We start from the raw sequence: 14,798 nt of genomic DNA on the forward strand, positions 1-14,798 counted from the left end.
TATACAAATGCTAATTTCATATTTTTAGATAAGAAACGTTAACCTGCACTGTAGCTTTGTATGTCTGTGATAAGGGTACCAATACCATACATGTCACAAGCTTAGATGGCTCAATTATGGATTCACCTGGCTACAGGGTTTCCGGGGGTGGAAAAAACCGCGGTTTATTCCACTCGGAAGAAATTGGTTTCTTCCAGTTTCTTCCGGACAAAATGGAAGAAACTCATTTTTTGGGGGAAAACTGTTGATAAAGTTTCATAACAACCTGCAATGATTTCTAACTATGTAATAAATGGACAAGAAGCACTATAGTGTCATCTAGGTAGTCTATATCTAGGTTTGGAGACCTGCTTACAGCATATACTGTACACAATATAGTACTAGGCTACTAGCATCGGACAATTCAGGGAATAACTATGGGCAAGGAATATTTTGTAGACCAGAATGGTCCTGATTATAGCCTACTTCTTAGTTGAAAACTAGTTTCTGAGTGGAGGGGCAAGTGTCAGGCGCGTAGCCAGGAACTTGCCAAGGGAGGGGCGAAACTGTAGAATTGGCACTGCAAACTTTCTAAGCGTAGCGCCACCATGGTTGTTGGCGCAAAGCGCACAAGAAAATGTTGGCTGAAAATGCCTCCCAGATTGCTGGAAATGACTTCCCAGGCCTTGTAAGTTGCATCTTAGCATTTTCTCTTTTGAAAATACTAGGATATCATAAAAACATTTAAATTTTTTTTAAAAATATGCTCCCTTCGCCCCCCACCCCTTGGCTACGCGTCTGGCTAGTGTTCCCTGGAAACTAGTGTAGGCCTTCTACAATGCACACTCATTACTATGATTACTTTGACCACTATGACCATATTTTGTGGAGATTGTACTCAAGACATGAGGGTTACAGATTCGACTGGAAGTTGTAGTGTGAAATGAGGGCTGGCTCGTGGCCAGCTGTGTTTAATTGTAGATGTTTGATCTTTTTGCTGTTGGGATGACTCCTCCTGTTAACTACAAGTTGTAATTTAGGGAGTTGCAGAAATTAAACTGTTGCCTAAATCTAACAGTTCGGCTATTTTCTTGGTGTTCATTTTATTAAATCCTCAGTGCATGGGCCAATCCAGGTTAATCATTCACACAGTATGGCCAGTTATGCAATTCTGGTTGATGGGGGGATCTTCCAGTTTCTTCCACGTCCCTGGAAGAAATAGGTTTCTTCCGGAAGAAACCGAACCCTGCCTGGCTACAATAGAATACATCCACAGAGTACTGACGATGATTTCAACATTGAATTTGCAAACATTTATCTAACTATAGACGAGCCCTAAAAGGTTAAAAATGAGTAACAGTGCATGTAAATTATTAATACACTGAGACAACCTGATGTCCTACACTCCATATCCTAGGGTGTTCCAGCCACGTAACTGGTACACCAAAAAATTCACACTGTAACTGTTCACCGACATAGCAAATGTAGCTTCTTTAATAATGCAATGTTCAGCACGTGCAGTACCATATTAAAGTATTAATATTCCTGAGGTGACAAGAAAATGATCTAATTATGTATGTATCACGTTTTGCATTAATTATGAGTAGTCATATAAAGTTATCATATTTGTAATATGATAAGTACTGTTTCACTCTGTTGTGTACAGCATAGATACATATCAGGGAGTACTTTTACACATTTTGTCCATGGCAAATACTGCTGCAAAATTGCTTCAATAGTCCAAATATGTACTGTGTACAAGATTTTTTTATTGTGTTTTTTTAGACAGGTATCATAGCAATTTGGGCCATCAAATCTGTTACATGCTGTATGTACACAAAACTTGAACACTAAAATTGATTCCAGTAATATCCATGTAGCTATATATATGAACGATTACACACTGCACAAGTACATTGGACACACTGAACAAAAGTGCATGCTGAAAATGGCATTTACCAGGAAAAACACTCAAAACTGTTGACCTTTTAGGAAGAATGGAGACGCAACTGGCTCACTTTTAAGAACATAGATACAGTAGTTAAAACAACGCACTTTTAAAAGCTGTTCATATGTTTCTATTGTCATTATATGTTTAATGATTTACAAATATATGAGTAAACAGGAAGTCAACACACAATACACGTGTTGTAAAATCCTGTGTACCCTAAAGTAGTTAGTTCTCTGTAGACAATGACTTGACCATACGTAAAGTTGCACTAAAAAGCTGCATTTTTCTTGTAATCCCTTAACTGCCACTTCCTGTCTTTAATTTAATAGGTAATTAATTAGTTCGTGAACTTCAGCATAATAATGATAATAATAATAATGACTATATTAATGGCATGCACCAAATTCCAACAGGAGGTGGGTGCTAAAGGTGTGGATGAGAGATTGAAGAGAGGCGGTCTAGCTGTTAGACTCATATAAGCATTTTACTATAGAAAATACCCACCCGCCTATATCAAGTCTGCTCTTTGTGATGTGTATTCAGGTATGCATTTTATATCCATTTCTACTCCTGAGACCTCCCATATACAGTAACATACCCTGCATCTGACCCACCATAGATCTTCATTATTTGAAGCCATGGAAATGCTACAGTACGGTAACGGTCACCCTCAGTATGAAAAGATGCGACCTGACAGGGGTCATGGACAGCCCAGATAGAAGAGCATGTACCTGTAGGACTCCTTACAGTATCATGAGGTAGCATAGTATGAATTAAACTGTATCATCAAAGATTCTTCACTATTTTGAAAATGTATAACTTCAGAGTCTACAGATCTACCACAAAACCGTTCTAATATATAGTCTCTGTTTAATTGTCAGCAATTGATGATACTTATAACCTGTCTGCACTAGAAATATGAACTTTATTCATCTCCCCCAACCTGCCAAAATTGGTGATATTTTGCACCATGCCCCAATATGATCGAGACTCTTTCGGGCACTTTAGGGAATGTATTGCCACTCTGCCTACAAATTAGGTATGACATGTATAAAAGTCAACACAGTACATAGTACAACATCAAAATTTAGTTGTTACCATAAACTGTGATAGTTGTCTTGTCATTATAATAGAAGCTACAAACTAGGTTAATATTATTAGTGTAGGCTATTAAAGTCCCGTTAATGAGACTTTGTTTTAACGACCAAAGCCGGCTAAAAAATGGCAAAACATGACGTATGTAAAAGTAAGCACTATCAGTCAAGTTCAGATCTTGTTGAGTTAATTCCTGTACTAAAGTGTGACTTCAAGACATACATCCACTGTGAACAAGACACCAATCCACTACGTACAAGACACCAATCCACTGTGTACAAGACACCAATCCATTGCGTACAAGACATCAAGCCAGCTCTGTGTACTGTATGCAAGAATATCATGGCCAAGATAGTTATTTATATATATATGCAATTAAGACTCTGTACCTTGAAATACCTCATTTTATCCAATGCAATGCACTATAATAGGAAACAAAACTCTTGAGAGAATTCAGAAGGAAGAGACAGGTTTGATGTAGCTATAATTGGATTGCAGTCCTGAGGTGTATTTAACCAATGTACAGTATGTATTCAGCAAGATGACCCGAGAAGTACACAGGAGGGGGTTTGAAGTGAATCTGTTTAACTATAGATGCAACACTGTGCATGATCAACTACCAATTCCATTTGCAAACAACCCTTCCCCACTTCCCATATTTGCAAAATGCCAAAAAAAAAGAGAAAAAAAAATGAAAAAAGAATTATCCAAAGGTACTGTGGTTCCTTGTCATCAAATAATTGACTCAATTAATCAATCCAACCAAGTTAAATTTGTCAAAGAATAAGTTTGTGACGAAGGGAACATCAGGGGGTTCTTGGCCAATGTTGCAGATCTATAGAAATGCCCTCCGTATTTGTAACAATCAATGGTGGACATACATCTACATACTACTGTACAGGATAACAGTGTGAAGCTCATACAGCAGTATCCCTAGAATTACTTTTCTAACAACTCAATTTGTGACTCTTAACAATCAATTAGTTTTTCTAATATACTGTATCACACTATATTACTGTACTTAGCCTTTGAAAATTACCAGTAATAATTTAAACACTCATTTTAAGACATTTTGGAGAATACTGCCCCTCACCAATCTTACTGTACCTTGAAGTTAAACCTCCATACATCAACAAACTCATTTACAGTACAAACTTTTGCAAAGGACATGGCTTGACAGGAAATCCTTTGTACAGGACTCAAGTTCAAAAAAAAAAGGAAGCAAAAGCCTAGTTTCATGATGAATCACCACAGGTGACAACAAATTCTGAGTTTTCTAAAGCTTTGCAAGCAAAAAGAACCGAATAAATCAATGTATTTTATTGTCCGAAAACGGATCAACAAACTGATAACAATGTTTGGTCAATTCCAGCTGTCTTTACTCTTATGAAAACTTGTCTTCTTCCCAACAAGGTAAAAACTTTGTTCTGATCACTGTATGAATATTTTGCAGCTAAAACAGCAACATTTGCTGAGATTTTGTCATTCTGATGATATAAGGCAAAACACTCTTCTTTCTTCAATTTTGACAATATCAAATTTCCAAAACAGCTCAACAGCTGGAAATTTATACTCCAAGTTGCCCAGTAATGAAGCAAATTTCCTGCCGGATCGGGTTCCTCTTGCAATTGCAGGCGGTTCTTTGTGAAAACTGAAAAGCATACATGTACTTTTAGTACTGAATGGGAAGGTGGAATTACTTAAAGAAAACATGATCCATGGATGTAGATGGCCAAAATTTGATATCATTGGAAAAACAAAGGAAGGAAGATAACAACACTACTTTGAGAATATCATCTTTTAAATTCCTTGCCAATACTGCTGATTTCATCGATGCCTTGATGAAATTTTGGCATAATCTACTGAAGGGATCCTTTCAAAATGCACATTTCTAAACTGTACTATACCTACATAACATGAGAGAAAGAATTTTTCTCATGTTGGACTTAGTATTAGTACATTGTTGTGATCTCAATATAGATCTACATAGAATCTTTTCTTCGGATACTTCCTTTCAATCGAGAAAGTAGTAATGGTCTGGGGTTGCAAAATTTGACAATGTTTAGCAAAACTATATTATTTCTTAATTAGCATTCTCAAACTTTATGTGTTAACCTTTCAACCAAAACACAATCAAAAAAAAAAAAAAATTACCCTTGAAGATAGCGCCTGGCAAGAAGATGGAACAACTGGATCGAAAAGCTTTACACTGAGACTTAAGTTCCAGTGCTATGATCATGTACGTCACATCAGCGGAGTTTTAGCTCAGTGATTAATGCCGGTGCCTTCCAATCATAAGGTCCCCTGTTCGAGTAACTCCAACATTAATGTATGTCGTCCAGTTACAGAGTTGTTGACAATTGACAATTCATAATCATGGACGTTAAATATGAATGTAAGAGACTGACTTCGGTCAGCTTGCGGCTTTGATAAGCCAATGAGGCTTCTTCGCGCGGATCTAAAATACATAAATACATAGTACACATCAAATATATACATGAGAACTGAACAAGAATTTCAAATGCCAAGGCCTAAGGCTTATTTCCTGGCAGGGTTTAGTGAAAGGTCGGTCTCCTGTTCATTCAGACATTTCCTGAAGCTTAGCAGTTTTTTCCTTGCATGCATGACTGACTGTCAAATGATGTAGTAGTCCTTGACCGGAGTGCTACAATCTGGGATTACTGTGGGCAAGTAGTACTGTAGCCCTCTTCAATCTGACTCAATTAGATTATTTTAAGATTTAATTAAAAACTTGGCTGAAAGAAATTGAAAGAAAAGGCCAAGATAAGCTAAGATGAAAACAGTAGAAACATTCCTAGGAGGTGCTTTGTTCTCTCATTTACATAATCTGTGTGATTAATGAGAGTGTGTTATTGTTCTGCTGTAAAGTATGCTACATAGACCAGCACTAGGAATCTAGCAAGCAGTTTAAAAGTTACTGGTCAAGTTGATCTGTGCAGTATGGCTACTAAATCATTCAGTGATACCATAGAATTTATGCTTCACCGTATATCAAAAGAATAGCAGAGACGGCCACCAACAGTCTAATTCTTTGCAGGCTTCAACATATGACTAATTCAAGTTATAGCACTGACATATCAATTAATATGCTAGACGGATCACAGATGGTCACCAACTGTTTGAGTTTTCTTCTGTCTCTGTGAGTAATTAATTGTTCAGAGTGCATTAATTCGCTTTGCCAATATGCTAGACAGACCACGGATGGTCACCAACTATAGTTTTCATAGGTCTCCATCACTCATTGTTCAGTGAATTCATCAGTACTGCCCTATTGTATAATATGCTAGACAGACCACAAGTCGGCAGACACATGGTCACTAACTTAACTTTGCACTTGTTATAGTTCAGTATGATTAAATGAGGTGAAGTAGCACTGCATTAAGTACTAGAACAACCACAAATGGTCACTAACTTGACACTTTTTATAGCTCTGTAAGATTAAATGAGGTGAATTCTAGCTGTTCTTATAATATCCTAGAAATACCACAAATGGTCACCTTTTCTTTTCACCTTTCCATAGGTCTCTATCACTTATTGAAGTGAGTTTAAGCATTTAGCACTGCCTTCAGGACTGGATAATAATCTAGACAGACCAGGTTCACAGACACATGGTCACCAACATTCCAATTTATATAGTTCTGTATGATTAAATGTAATGAATTAGCACTGCCCTATAATATGCTAGAAAAAGCATGGATGGTTACCAACTTTACAATTTTTCATACAGTACTGTAGGTCTCTTTAAATTATTGAAGTGAATAATCACTGCCCTACATGTGTTTGACAGACAACAAATGATCACCAACATTCTTGGCCCCACCAGACCTCCCCCACCCCCCCCCTCCGCTTGAAAATGTCTGACAATGCAACAGTGTAAGGGGCCGGGGCCTGTTCTCAAAACTCCAAATTGTTTCAACAGCTAAAACATGAATTTGAGCAAGCTGAATATTCTCTGTAACACTATTAAACTTAGTAACATAACAGAACCAATAGTTTCCAACCTGTTTCTAAATTTAAATTTCCTGTTTGTATTAATTCTATTTAGCAAAACTGTTCTGATCAACTTTCATTACATGCATCCAACTCAGCTGACACTTAAGAACACTATGTACAGTACTGTACATGATTCTCAAAAGATTTGAAGCACTTTCTATCTCTCTTACATTTTGCAAGGAACAATTGAATATGAATAGTGGATCATGTACAATCTACTCCCATATTTTATCTGGAGTAGCTGAAGTACCGTTCATAGCCTGCCTGGATAAGAGAACGAACTTTTAAATACTTGCATATTGAAATGTGTACATGATACAATACAACTACAGTACTGTATCCATATACCCAATATCTCAAGTCCATAAATACCATCTAATTACAGATTTTTATTCCTTTTTAAATCAGCATTATGCCTAAACGTAGTGTTCAAGAATCACTAATAAGGAAACAGTGTCCTAATTCCCAGCAGATTCGCTTGTATTTCAGTTACAAATAAGTTAAATACTATTTTTAACAGTTGCCCGATACGACCAGGTTTCTGTTCAGGCACCCAAAATCAGCTTCCATCACTTTGGAGATACTGTACTGAAATATTTATAACATAAACAGTAGTACTAGGCCTATGATCCACACACAGGCCTAAAGCTGGTGTTGTATTCACCAAACCTACACATCTCTCCTACAGTGTACATATTTGTTGTTCTTTGTTAATTTTAAAAAGAAGAGAAAAGTATGCCCTGCATTATTTCTTACAATTGCTATATTTTCATTTTTTGACAAGAATGCCAAAAATCACAAGAAAACACACAATACCTACTGAAAAGGTTTGAGGAACATTATTTGTTAAAGTTCCACTGGAATATACTGTATATATGCACAAAGTGTCAAAATAATTTTGAGTAGCATTAGATTTCATGGAGGTACATGTCATACAGTATGAATCATCTGCAGCCACACTTTTCAACAGGGCAGTCAAATGATACAATTCGGTTCTACCTACAGGTGTAAACTATAAACTATGCCTGTGTGATGGGGGGGGGGTGGGGATTACACTGTAGACATATAAAGTACATTGAACTACTATTAAACTTTACACAGTTAACTACTGCCGAGCTGCTCACCCTCATTGCCTAGAATCCCTGATTAAACATTGCAAACTACTTAACCTCAGATTGCAAAGAGATGCAAATTAATTCTAACCTTTTAGCTAGGGTTAATCCTTTTTAAAGATCTGCGTTAGTCAGCAACAGCTCCGATATCTGCATGTATGTATGGATCAAACTACTGACCATTTTGTTCATGAAAAGTCCAAACGAAGCAGCTAAAGTAAATAAACACTCCACATAGTTAATGGCACACAGGAACTAAAATAATCTTGAAAAAGCATCCTTCTTTCCAAGAACCGAAAGTCACAACAATCTTCCAGGAATGAGTCCCCACACCGTTCCGTAGGGAGGACTATTTTCCAAATCTATACAGTGCAACTTCTAATTCTCTCTGGCACTGCAACTGTTACATCTTATCAGTTCCATAGACACCGACCCGATGGTACTCGAACTAATTCTGTCACATACCGTACCTGATGGCATACTTGCACATGTATACACGCATACGTAATGAATAAACAGAGCTTGGAGTTGGAATGACTCAATATGGTTGTCATTAGCCTCAAATGATATAAAAGTGTAAATGACACATTTCAAACATGAATTCTATTTGGAGGAAACAGAAGACGTTAGCCAGGAAGGTGCACAGGATGTTAAACATAGCTAGCTGAAATTAGGGTTGTGTTTTATCTCTAACAGCAATTAGAGGCTTTACATATTAAAGGGGATCATTCCAGCAACAAACACTGTTATACTACTGTATAATATATATCAAGCTGTTTAGTTGGAAACACATCTCAGTATCTTGCCCTTATTCACGATATATGCTTGATTAAATGTAGTTTGGTTTGCTAAACAGGCCCTTACAGTACTATACTCCACAAAGGGGGATCACAGTAGGTGGTCTGTGATGTCACCATGGTTAAAGGCATTGAAGACTCGCCCCAAACCGCGTGCTGCGCTCTGAAAAAGTTAACTTTCCTTTGCTTGCAAATTACGTTTTCTTCTTGTCACTACAAAATTCAGACAGTAATGAAACGTGATACCTTGTTATCTTTTATCTAGACCTGAGATGTCCACGCTGCTATATACACTGTGTTGTGGGTATTGACCGTAGCTGTATGTATTGACTGTACACTAGTGTCTAATTACCGACGGTAGCAAGCTGTGTGTGTATTTTCTGGGATAGATGGTGGTGTCTAACACTTCTGTTACACCTTATTTGAAACTAGGTCAGATTACCGACATGAAACATTTTTTTGTGCGCGAGTCTTCACACCCTTTAAATGCTCTTCAGACCTGAAAAGTGCTTTCTAATTTATAATCTCTCTTGTTGATTTATCCTTGAAATGTGATGCATTTGGATGTTTGTACTTAGAATTTCATCAAAAAACAACTTTCTTTCAGAACATTTTCTTCTTTAATACTTTTAGTATTTAAATGATGAAAATATTAGAAAGAAAATATACAACATTTTTCAGTTCAATTGCCATAGTGATGTCATTAACTCTGATGTTGCCAGATTCATTCATAATATATTTCCAAAATATGACAAAGTCGTATCTTTGAGATACAAACCATGCTGAATGTTGTTTTAACCTAAAGATGCAGAAATCTTTCAGTATTTTAGTCAAGTGATCAATGCATATGATCTGATTTAAGTATGAATGTGGTCTGATTTATATACAGTTATACACCATCTGATTTATACACATTATTATCAGTATCTATATAATTTGTCATCAATTTATCAATACATTTAAAGTTGTTACATAATGTTTATACTGTAATAAACCTTCAGGCAAGTTCAAGGGCAGTGATTATCCCTGTGCCTCCTGGGTTAATGTTCAGCAGCAGTCTGTAATCATTAATATCAAATAACAAGTGTAACAAAACAAGCATTTTCCAACCTTCAAGCACTTCCTTTATTAGCCCCTCTTCATGAGGCTGTACTTCCTTAGATGGATGTTGTATTTGTCTATTATAACCACACGTCATTGTCGATATAGCTGCCCAATGTACATACTCTTACATGTAGACAAATCACTGTATCTGCAATGACGAGTATCAGACTAAAAGTCTGTTGAAGTAATCGCTCCAGTGAAAATCATAAACATGGTTAAAAACAAAAGTAAAACAATTGTAAACAAAACACTTGCAACTTTCTTTAGAAAGAGGAAGTGCAAATAACAAAACAACCTGAGAGACAAACCCTTTTGCTTTTAATTGTTTTAATATCTGTTTGTAGGAGAGATGATACAAAATTCTCCATGTTTACACTGTATAAAGTATCAGTAATCTGTTATCAAAGATTCAATTCAAGGAATAATTGTCTAGAAAATGAAGAACTATTCCACTCCAGTAGCTCAAGAAAACATCAAAGCACACTTGTACAGCAGGCTAATCCATTGCAAGAGGTGTGAGAATCTCAACTGGGTGAAAAGTTCACAGAGCCCTTACAGAAGCAATTTCTTTGTTTACAGATCTTATGCTGACTGACCCTACAGTACAATGTAGTTCTGCTTAATCTAATGACTCACTGACCACAATGGTAAACAACGATGTGGAGAATCCCTCTAGAAGCAATATGGCAATATCTCCTTCTTCTTCCAATGATCACACTGCCTTTGGAATGTGGATTTTAATTGGTTTACCACCTGAATTGAATGGAGAGGGTATTACCGTCAATCAAAGTGCCTTATTCCTATAGCTACTGTACAGTAGATGATGACCAGTTGGTATATATTATGAATCCATAAAAGTACTATTTCAAGTACATTTAATTTATAATTAATACTCCAAACTGACAGATTTGGAAAGTCCAATGGTCTCATTCCTTTTTTACAGGTCTGTTTTATTTTTTTCCTGATCTAATTACTATGAATAAAGAATGCCATCATCGCTATGACAACATTCCCTGTCACAGGTACCAGTACAGTGTAATTGCCCATACAGTATTCGGGAGTAGACCTTTTATTGAGCTGACCTATTGTTCTGTGTACACTATATACCACATACATACAGTATTGGCAATTTGACATTTTAATAATTGTATAATTTGAACCTGCAAATACTCCACTAACTACAAATATTGTGACCAAGCCTGTGCTGTAGTAACTAATTTGCAATGTCAAATATTATTAATATTAAATTGAGCGTAATCACTGCACACAGTACTCTATTATATAGAGAGGTGAGTTACTGTAGGTGCATTGGAAATTAACCAGTGGGTGGGAACTATGATTCTGACAGGGTTGGCTGTTATTAATGTCTGCTGCTTCTCCCTTGGATATATCCTAGAGGCTGTCAAAAAAATATAAGTAGGTTGTCCGATCGGATAAATAATGGAAACGTTGGAAGGTAATGAAATGACAGCCTATAATTGAAACAGTTTATTACTAGGTTTTTTTTGTTTAGTTACTACTGTAACTTCAATCAATTTAACCATAATTTTACAGTTCTACTCAAAATAGGATTTCTAGTACTGAACGACCGGTCCCTCTCAAACACCGATTGATAGCTTTCTAGACAAATGTATGTTAATTAGTGAGTCATAAATAACACTGAAAAATGTTGTGGTCCAGACACTTTTTGCAACATTTCTAAATTTGGCTTGTTATTTTGAATAAATTTAATAAAGTGCATTATCATGGGAGTATGAAGTATCATATTTTACCAATATTAGAGTACAAAATTGCTGACAAAAAGAGATCTGGATGTACCTCTCTCTGCTTTTACCCTCCCCAGTCCCACCACTTTACCCTCAAGGATAGCATTGGTTGCTCCACAGGAAGTTTAGCCATCTCTAAAGTTATCAGAAAACCCTCAAAAGTCAAAACAAGTATGTTTTCTATGCAGTTGAATGAGTCTACCTATAATAATGACAAAGGGAAGTTCATTGACATAAGGGCGATCCAACCGGTGTTGGTTCAAGATGGTGTTCACAAATAAGAATTCAAACAATGGGGGCTTCTACAGAATAAAGACAGATTATTGACAGACAAAAACTGAACATCAAATTTAAACAATAAACAAAATGTTGAAAAGAAGTTCAAACAATGAGAACCTAGATCAGATAATGTATACGTTTTATGTTTTTATGCCATCACTTAATACAAACAAACACTTTACTGTACTACTGTAGATAAGACAAAACAAAACAAATAAGGTAGTAAGCACTTGGAAACGTAAACAAACTGTCTGACAAAATAACAGATGCCGATGACGTAACTGAATCAAAGTTGCCAGGCATTGTTAAAGTGTTATGTGTGTGGAACTAAACTCAGTTGCTAATAGTACAAAGACAACAAACCTACTTACAGTAATAAGGAAAGGTTCAGTAAAATGAAGTGGTGCTCATGACTAAAGGAAAAATCTACTGTCTGAGGTTTGCAAAGAAAGAGTTTTTAAATTTTAACGTTTTGTTTATCAATAAACATTGAAAATACAAATCATGTATGTATGCTTTTGCATAAATAGTACAGTACATCTCAGTTTGTGCAGCAATTTGCATTTTTTCGTGGCATTCTAATTTGCTATGATATACATTTATTCCCTGTAATGAAAGGCTCAATCAACTTTACTGAGGTAGCTATGTGCTAGAAAGATATACGATCTAAGCATACACCAGATTGGGGATTGCATAACACAGGGCTGCAAATTATATGATGTGCCTGAGTTACACCGTATCACTTAAGTCTATCTTGGGAAAAATAATATCATAATCTGGAAAGAGGAAATGTGCTAGACACAAAAATTTCTTTCCCAAATACTATACTTCATTGGTTCCCTCCCCCCCCCCCCCCACAGAAAGGCTATACCTTACAAAGATGTACTTTTCACAAAGTACAGTTATGCAATGGTCAAGCATTCAATATTGTAGCTGATTTTTTAATATTAATATATGAAACACGTTTCCCACATCAACAGAACTGAACATGAGTTACAGTAGTGTTCATTCTATGATATAGCTTGTTTATGAACTAAACTTTTCAAAAAAATGGTAGGTCTGTTTCAGTGTACAAAAACTAACTAAGTACTGTAAATATTTGCATGTTTGTAGCAATTTGCCCACTTTGCATAGCACTTCCCTGTGTGATACTGGATTAGCTCACCATTAAAGGGTGTGAAGACTCATGCAAAAAGAAACGTCTAATGCCGGTAATCTGACCTAGTTTCGAATGAGGTGTAACAGAAGTGTTAGACACCAGCATCGATCCCAGAAAATACACACAGCTTTTTACCATCGGTAATTAGACACTAGTGTACAGTTAGTACATACAGCTGCGGTCAATACCCACAGCACAATGTACACACAATGCTGCGATGGACATCTCAGGTCCAGCTAAAGATAACAAGGTATCACGTTTCATTACTGTCTGCATTTTGTAGCGACACAAACAAAACATCACTTGCAAGCAACAGAAAGTTAACTTTTTCAGATGGCTGCACACAGTTTGGGACGAGTATTCAATGCCCTTACTGCACCAAGTGGTCACTCAAGTCCTAATTTTGAGTGCTAATGTACTAAGCAGGGTCAATCTGTGTAACAGAAATACAGAAAAAACTGGCAGAAAGGCTGTTCCAATCAATAACACTTTTTGACAAGAAACTATATTTATAACAATTTGGTCCAAGTAAACAAATGACAGAATTGCATATCATGTATATTTCCAGTCTTACGACTAGGATTGGGAGGGCAGTCTAAAGGGACATTTACCTAACCGTAAACACTTTTAGAACAGAGAATCAGCCTACTTTGCTTGCAATGCTCAGCCAGTCCTTAACTTAAGAAGGGTCGCATAAATCCAGGTACACTAGAATAATTGGAAGCACTAAACCTAGCACATCTCCTCTGGATACTTTCCAGTTTATCCTGTAAGTCTGGTGAGGATGCCACACAGTAGAAAACTCCAATACTGGCCGAAAGTGGCCAGTTTCATGCCTCTGGTTCTTCCCTACTTGTTTAGTATCACACATATGTACCGAATATTTCAAAAATATCCCAAACAAGTTTTTGAACGCCTTATTCAATTTCAAGGCACACCTAAGTTGAATTTCCCATTAAAATTACCCAGAAAAAGATTGCACATAGCCTAGGCAATCCCTTAGGCCTGAATATGGCTTCCAATTTTGGCAGTAGGCCTAATGTTAATTGTTATGCTAGATATATCATTCATTTTCTTCAAAATAAAGAACCCCTATGCCTACATTGTCAGACATAGTAAAGTGCACAATTAAGCCTAGACATGCGCAGCGATGCAAAGCACATCTAGCCAATATTTAATTGCTAGTGTAGCCTAAGGTTAGGCCTAGCATAAGCCTATCAAATCTCCTTGGCTAGCGTTGCTAGCCTAAACCTACCTTGAAAACTTCAATCCTTCAGACTATGTCATGGACGACACAACTAGGGTAGCAACTTTCGAAATCTTAAGTATTCGGCAGAAAATGCTTCCTGTGACTGTTCGCTTGGAAACACTGAAAGGCAAACTGTTAAAATTTACATTTTTAAGGAAAGATACCGTGTGTGTAACTTGGAACTTCTGTGCGTATAAATGCACTACGACCACAAAATGGCTTCAAAGAAGGTTTGTTTTGTTTTGTGGTATGTGTGTGCTTCAACCGCGTTCAACGGGGTAGCAAATAAATGG

The 14,798-nt window shown here is 36.6% G+C and overlaps 1 protein-coding gene across 4 annotated transcripts in view; it reads right to left on the reverse strand.

Moving 5' to 3' along the window:
- Positions 1-14,765, reverse strand: part of LOC139968786 (protein FAM13A-like) — an 81,628-nt gene extending 66,863 nt beyond the window's left edge. For 3 of the 4 annotated variants that reach the window (XM_071973167.1, XM_071973165.1, XM_071973164.1), the window contains exon 1: positions 14,512-14,764. The gene's annotated coding sequence lies outside the window, so the exon portion shown is untranslated. Of the gene's footprint in view, positions 1-14,511 lie in introns of all 4 variants that reach the window. The other variant, XM_071973166.1, reaches the window with a different exon arrangement.
- Between the last annotated feature and the right edge of the window lie 33 nt (positions 14,766-14,798).

Source organism: Apostichopus japonicus, chromosome 6, assembly GCF_037975245.1.
Source record: "Apostichopus japonicus isolate 1M-3 chromosome 6, ASM3797524v1, whole genome shotgun sequence".
NCBI lineage: Eukaryota > Metazoa > Echinodermata > Holothuroidea > Aspidochirotida > Stichopodidae > Apostichopus > Apostichopus japonicus.